This window comes from Natrix helvetica (assembly GCF_964273705.1).
Source record: "Natrix helvetica genome assembly, chromosome: Z".
Classification (NCBI taxonomy): Eukaryota; Metazoa; Chordata; class Lepidosauria; order Squamata; family Natricidae; genus Natrix; species Natrix helvetica.
In genome coordinates this window covers 51,061,683-51,069,514 of record NC_138554.1, presented here as the reverse complement: position 1 = coordinate 51,069,514, position 7,832 = coordinate 51,061,683, and the positions used below count along the sequence as shown (strand labels likewise).

Sequence of the window (7,832 nt, the reverse complement as noted above, 5' to 3'; positions counted from 1 at the left end):
CCTCTTGTGAGTTTGGTTTATGAGTAGATTAGCCCAGTCTTCCTGAATGGATACAAAATCTCCATTCCAAAAGACCAGTCTCTTCTGTTTGAGGCTGTTTTCCTATGCAGGAAGGCTGGGGCTGCTTTCTGCCTTTAAGAATATGTTTCCCTGTTTCTCCTTTAGGGAAATATAATATTCTGTCTCTTTTTAATATTAATAATAAATAATATTTTAATCTGGGGTGGGGCTTCCTACATTTAAAATAAACAATGTTAGTGCTGAAATTGTCTATGCAAACAACCAGTTAGCTAAGACATTTTGCTGCTTGAGGTAGAGTAGCTAACTTTCTTAAGTTTCATATTTAGAAATTAATTATTAAATTATTTTGACATCTAAATAAGAAAATCTCATAGACAAATCACTAAGCAAGCTTGCCCTTGCAAGAAAACTGTCTCCCTCTGCCCACTGACAAGGCCAATGGCAATACTGTCCCCAAACAAAAATGAATAAATAACTTGTGCCTTTTAAAAAATCTTAACCAACATATCATTGAATGAACTTTTATGAAAGGATTTCTTCTATATGGTAGTAATACTGAAAGCACATTTTGTTCCTTGCTTTCTAACGAAAAACAGGTCAGCTAGCCTAGCAGCCTTGTTTTTTGCTAATAATTGACAATGACTTTCTGGGAGCAGGTTAGCTGCAACTGCTATTATTCGGCTGTTTCTAGTTAGCGAGGATTAATTGAAGTATTGCTTTTATTTTTGCTGCCTTCTGCTTGGTTTTTAAATTTAAATTTAAAGGATTGTTTTGTAGAAACCTTTGCTGATGAAATGAAGAAGTGAAAAAAATGGCAAGACGATGCACAATTTAATTGTACTCTCACCCACACTTATTTAAAACATAGACAAAAAGTAGTGAAATTGTAATTTTTTAATTGGAAAGAAAAAGGAGAAATTTTCGGCAAACACTTCCAACGTGTTTAGAAGCAGTTTTTATTCCTAAAGACGAGAGGCTCCGAAGACCCCATTTCAAATGTAACTAGATTTTTGCATTCACTTCCCCACTGATAAAATTAGTGAAACGAATACTCAATGATTAAAAAGGTTATTTTAAAATAAAACCACCCTAAAATAACTTGTCCCCGGTTTTCCGGTTCCCTACTGCCTCCACACGAGATGAAACTGGAAAGTCACAGATTAAAAAAAAAACTGCAACTCCCATTAAGCTTTGCAACTCTCTCCCGCTCCACCCCCCCTAAGCGCACGGTGTTCTGCCCACGGGAGGTGAGCCAATGAGCGAAGTCAGGCACTGCTCAGGCAAGCAGCACGTGGAGAAAATGCTGCCCTATGGCAGGGCTGGAGCGCATCTAGCCATATGAGAAGAGGCAGAGGAGGCGGTGGCGGCGAGAGAAAAAGACGGAGAGGGGAAGCAGCAGGAAGACTTGGACAAAGACAGCGGGATCTACTTCAGAGTTAGGAAAGGCCTGGCCTGCGAAGGGCAAGGCATTTTAACCCTAAGGTAAGCGGAAAGGGGAGAGATTCGGGAAATGGCATTCCTGTATATTAAGCGCTTTCCCTAACTACGTCTTTCACAGGGATGTGTGGGAAATAAGTGCGCTCCTCGGACTGCTAAGAAGATTTAAAACAAGGCACTTTTCTGGTTATGGTCGTTCGAGCAATTCTTTTTCCTCCTAGCAGAGTTGAAACGAACGCAGCAGTTCTACAAATGCCCAATCGCTGAATAGAAGCGGTACCTGTTCACTTTTTGTTTAAAGTTCTGCTTCCCGGATGGTGCTTACGTAGATAAATAGTTACTGTTGCATTACATGTATTCAGCATCAAAAGTGCACCATACACTTTGGCAAGTGTATCTGTGGACTGTGAAACAAGTGGGCTGCAAGGGCAATCCCCTAGCACACACACTTTAGCCCACGGAGTGGCAATTTATATTAATTGAGCAAAATATTACATAAGTTAATGGAGATTTCTCTCTCCTCCTAGAAACTTTTGACTCCTAGTTAATAACATCGTAAGATAGAGTGAAAGCAAGAAAGAAAAACCTAGAATAGTTTTAGCTTCTGTCCCTCTCCTACATAGGAAGGGGAAAAATATGCTACGATTTCAGGAGTTGATGGAGTCATTTTTCTCTTTTCCTCAGTTTGGGAATTGGTGAATTATCTGTTGATATACATTTGAGGTTGAGAAAAGAAAAGTGCTTTCTCACACACTTCTTTAAATCTGCAGACTTCCCAGCCTCAAGCCATGGTGTTCATGGCTCACTTTCAAAAGCTTCAGGAAATCCTCACAAATATACAGTACATCAGGGGTGTCCAAACTTGGTAACTTTAAGACTTGTGGACTTCAACTCCCAGAATTCCCCAGCCAGCATGGCTGGCTGGGGAATTCTGGAAATTGAAGTCCACAAGTCTTAAAGTTACCAAGTTTGGACACCCCTGCAATACATAGTTCGTTTTCTCTTTAAGAGCCTAACTATCCTTCATATTCTATGAATGTCTGTTTCTTAGGATTAAATCCCTGAGAGGGCAGCCCTTATGGAGGACTTTCCTTCAGGCATTCGCCTCTATGTTGAAGAAAAAAACAGGATATATAGATATTTTGTGTTTGTTTGTATCCCACCTTTTATTATTTTTCCAAATTATTATAATTTATTATTTTTACATATAATTCAAGGTGGTGACCTATCCAATCTCCTCCTATTTTCCCCACAAGGACAACCCAGTGAAATGGGTTGGACTGAGAGAGAATGGTTATCCCAAGGTGACCCTGTTGGCTTTCATGGCGGAGGCAGGACTCGATATAGACCATTTAATGTGACACAAAAAAGAATAGAGGGAATAGGTTTCTCCTGTTATGATTTACCACAGCACCTGAAATATGCTACATTGAAAAATTGGCCCAAGACAAAGATTTTTCTTCGTCACACCTTCTACCCCTTTCATAGTGATTTTATGTCTCTCTGTTAACTTTTTCCTATATCTGAGAAGTATATTGATTGTCCTGCATTCTGTGAATGAGCTGGTTGAAATCCAAGCTGAAAGTTTTTATAAAACCCTAAAATCCCTCAATGAAAGACATGTGGAAAACACTACGCAAGGAAGAGTAAATGAATAGGATGCCTCTTGAGAATGTGGTAGCTTAAGATTCTCTATTCAGTACTAGAACGAAGCAACAGGCTGATTTGGACTCCTCTACCCATGTTTGTTTCTGTGGATGGCATGTGACCTTTTAAAATATGACCTTTTAAAATATCACTGTTGTTAGGTGGGCAGGCATAACAATTTGCTTTTTTATTTTGACACTTAAAATTGGCTGTTTGAGAGAGCAATGTCACTCTCTTAATGGTAGGACCAGCTATTAGGAATCTACTGCAAATCACAGATATCTACTTTGCCCTATCCTTATATCTCACTAATGTTGGCAATTGCTCGCTGTTGACAAAAATCTGCAGAGTGATAGAAGGAGTAGGAATAGGAAGCTTTAGTGCAAAACCATTAATTATCATTAATTCCCCTGAAGTCTACATGGAGTTGATTGTGTCCAAACAAAAGCTTAGTAGATCTCCAAAATCTCTGGTGAAAATTTTTTTCTTAGAGGGACATCATTTTAGTGAACTTTTTTTGGCCCAGAATCTGATTTGCAAATATATCTTGCAAATCATGACTTTTTCCAAGAGAACTTCATGCATTTTTCTTCCAAGCAACAATTCTTTCAAATTTTCTAAAGCCTCCTTGCCTTGGAAAAGCTGAACACATTTAGTAGTAGTGATACAGTGGTTAGAATGCAGTATTGCAGGCTAACTGCCCAGAGTAGGAATTCAATCCCAACCAGTCAAGGTTGATTCGGTCTAATGAGGACCCAGATTGTTGGGAACAATATGACGACTCGCAATATATAAGTTTGTAACTCGCAGTATTATTGCTATTTCTATTTTACCAAAAATGGAGAAGCTTTCTTATCCCTCTAGATCTCAGCCTTCTGGGAGGAATTTTAGTATATAACCTGTTCAACAGTAGGTAATCAACTTTTTTATTTCTGCCAGCCTTTCCAGGTAGGCCAAACAAGAAGCAGACCAGATAAACTAAATTCTACTTTATTGTAAGGTTGCATTCATAGAACCTTGCAAGTCTAAAAGTACAAATCTTCTGTTGTCTCTTTCTACAGATGGATTACTTAGAGAGAATCCTTTTTGAGTGTCTTCTTTTCTTAGGCAGCCGTGGGCTCCCCCTCCCACTCATTTGATTGTTCCCTAGGCACATTTGAAGGTCCCTTACTATTACAGTTTCAGGGGTCTTGTGATGAATTTCTTACCTCTTGTTTCAAATTAACTTAATGCCGTTGGATGCTCTTGTCTTAAAAATAGTGGAACAAAAATCTTAGGGAGAAAGGTAAATATTACTGAGAAGTTCTTTAAGCCTGTATCAAATACCTGTTTATAAAACTGATATTATTAACTTTTTCATCACATTGTCATATATAAACATGGAGAATTGACAGAATAAGGTTCTGATGCTAAATCTGGGTAACTATCCTATCACTTGGGTAGTTTGGAAGGTTTGTTCTAACTACTGGATGTTCTTTTCTATCCTGTTTCTCTGAAAATAAGACCTCCCCGGATAATAGGCCCAATCGGGCTTTTGAGTGCATGCGCTAAAATAAGCCCTCCCCAAAAAAATAAGCCCTCCCCGAAAATATTGCAACACAGCAGGAGACCACACTCGCTGCCTCCTGCACCTCAAAAATAATAAGACCTCCCTGAAAATAAGGCCAAGCGCTTATTTCAGGGGTCAAAAAAAAGACCCTGTCTTATTTTTGGGGAAACACAGTATGTGTATAATTTACCCACACCCCTTTAGGACAGATTAAGCAGTTATAAGTTCCAATTAGGAAACCTAGGAATTATAGCTAATGGATTTTGTAGGGCTATAATTTTAGGAATGGCTGCCTTAAAATAAAAATCTGATGGATTTTTGTGCATAAGAAAGCTTTTGGGAATGGCAGAAAAAGAAAATAATTGATCTTTTCCCTTGTGTTGTTTATCCACATGTCTAAGCAAATTTGAAGCAGCTGAAATAACCATTGGTTTATTAAGTCATACATCAGTGTGTGGTATGTCATTTAGTTTCATCATTGTGCCATTTTATTCTGAGTCTAATATTTTTGGCTTTGTTTTCTGTTGATTCTTGTGAGTTTTCTGTGTTGCTCAGTTGTGTTTGGTCCTTCTGTTAGATTGGGTAATGGATAGGTGCACACACAGGCTTAACGGTAACAACAGCTCTTTATTAAGTACAACACGTGAGAACAATCCAGCGAAGGTTGAGTCTGACAGCAGCTCTTTTATAGGGAGCTGTCAGACCCTTCGACCAATAAAATTAAACCTCTGCTCCCGCTGGAACAGAGGACCTTGGTGGAAACCACTGTAGTTAGGGCAAGTATCTAACACCCCTCCCCTCTTGGATAGAACAATCCTACTTGTTACGTAGTCACGCAGGTAGGTGGGCTTTTGGGTAGTTTTGCCTAACCTGCGCAGTTCAGTAGAAGGGGTTTCCTTGGACAGGTCGGACAGACCTGTTTGCTCCGGCAGCTCCGCTTGGTGGAAGCTCCTGGAACCTTTCACAGGCCGCGGCTGGAGCTTCAAGAGCTGATTCGCTTGGAGCTCGCTGCGGACCTGCAACATAACCAGATAAGTTTCCCGGTACCCTCGGGCTTGAGCTGGCTGTGGAAGGAGTGAGTGTCTGCTCCATTTGGGTAGGGCTTTGGCTAACTCATGCAGGAGTTACCTCTGGTTGTCTAAGAGTGGAGTTGGAGAGGCGGCCATGGAGTTGGTCAATATGCCTCCTCCAATTCCTACCGTCCTCGAGCTCTAGGAGGTAAGAGCGAGGGCCAGTGATTCCTATCACTGTGGCAGGAATCCACAGAGTTCCCCCAGCGTAGTTGTGGTCACATACCAAATCCCCTACACTGAATGTCCGAATCTTGCTTGTGGGGGCGATGAGGCAGAATAATTGGGGTGTAGCCGGTCTAAGTGGGATCTTAGCTGGCGACCCATGAGAAGCTCACAGGGGCTTCTCCCTGTAGTGGCACTGGGTATGATGTGCTGAATTAGCTAATAGTGGTCAACCCATGTTTGCCAATCTCCTGGGCCCATCCTAGAGAGGGCCTCTTTTGCAGATCTCTCCATTCTCTCTGCCTGACCATTGGAGGCGGGATGGAATGGCGCAACCAGAGCATGCCTGATTCCCTGAGTTGCTAGGAAGGTCTCAAATTGCATGGCTGTAAATAGGGGCCTGTTGTCAGAGACCAAGACGTTGGGCAGGCCGTGCGTGGAGAAAAGTCTCCGTAGCACCTTGATGACCGCTTCTGCCATACTGGAGGTCATCAGGACTACCTCTAACCATTTCAAGTAGCTGTCCACAACTACGAGAAATGTCTGGCCGTGAACTGGGCCAGCAAAGTCAATGTACACCCTAGACCATGGTGCTTGGGGTCGCTCCCACTCCTTAGTGGGCACCTCTGGGGGAGCTGGTCTGGACTCCTGGCACGGTGTGCAGGTGGCTACCCATTCTTTGATCTCCCTGTCCATGTTAGGCCACCACACATAACTCCTAGCCAAAGACTTCATCCTGACAATTCCAGGATGCCCTACGTGTAGAGCCTCTAATACTGCAATGCGCAGTTTGGGTGAAACAACAACCTGGTCCCCCACAGTAAACAGTCATTTACAACCGATAACCCATCGCGTTTGGCAAAATATATTTTGAAATCAGCCCCAACAGGCCCCTTGGCACCCAGTTCAAAATTTGTTTGATGGTGGAGTCCTTTGCAGAGTGACGGGCAATATCCCTGGATGAGACAGGCCCAGTCTCAAGGCAGTCAATGAGGAGGACTGGCATCTCGGGGGTAGGGTCAGGAGGAGGTTCAGGCAGCAGGCAGCGGCTGAGAGCATCAGCGTGTCCCAAAGTGGAGCCTGATCGGTGAATGAGACTGTAGGAGTAGGCAGCTAGGAAGATGGTCTATCTGGTCATGCAGGGTGATAATAACACTATTGTAGGTTGGCCCCCATCCAGTAAGCCCAACAACGGCCAAAGCCTCATGGTCTAGCTGGCTGTAGTTCTGCTCTGCGGCAGGCAAGGTCCTGGAGTAAAATGCAATAGGGACTTCAGTTCCATTGGGTATGCGGTAGCTGAGGACACTGCCGACACCGAATGGGGAAGCATCACAGGTCAGCACCAACGGCAGGGTCTGGCTGTATTGTACCAGGAAGAAGTCCACCAACAGGAGTCGTTTTACCACGGAAAATGCGGCAACCTCGGCTCTGCCCCAAGACCACTTCGCGTTCTTAGCCAGGAGACGGTGTAAGGACTCAGCAACGGTGGCTTTCTGTTTAAGAAACATGCTGTAGAAATTAAGGAGCCCGAGGAACACCTGCAGCTCAGTTTGATTGCGAGGTGTGGGGGCGTCCTGAATTGCTTTGATTTTTTGTGTGGTTGGGTGTATTCCGGAGCCATCAATTAGGTACCCTAAGAATTCAACACTTGGCACCTTAATTTGGCATTTCTCTTTTTTTGAGGCGGAGACCTTTGTCTCTAATTTGAGCCAAAACTGTTCGTACACAATTTAAAAGTTGCGCCTCGTTTGCAGCCGATACCAAGATGTCGTCAAATCCCCTGGAATCCCCTGCAAAAGCCGTTCCATGACGCTTTGGAACAGTCCAGGGGCGATACTAACGCCAAATTGCAGGTGGTGACATTTGAATGCACCCCTGTGCATCACAATGGCTTGGGCCTCCGCCGTAGCACCATCTACAGGCAATTGTTGGTATGCCTGACC

The 7,832-nt window shown here is 43.0% G+C and overlaps 1 protein-coding gene across 2 annotated transcripts in view; it reads left to right on the top strand.

The window, feature by feature from the left end:
• The first annotated feature begins 1,340 nt into the window (after positions 1-1,340).
• The window catches only part of ACLY (ATP citrate lyase), a 70,911-nt gene continuing 64,419 nt past the window's right edge, over positions 1,341-7,832 (top strand). The window contains exon 1 of one of the 2 annotated variants that reach the window (XM_081932073.1): positions 1,341-1,503. The gene's annotated coding sequence lies outside the window, so the exon portion shown is untranslated. The remainder of the gene's footprint in view (positions 1,504-7,832) is intronic. The other variant, XM_081932072.1, reaches the window with a different exon arrangement.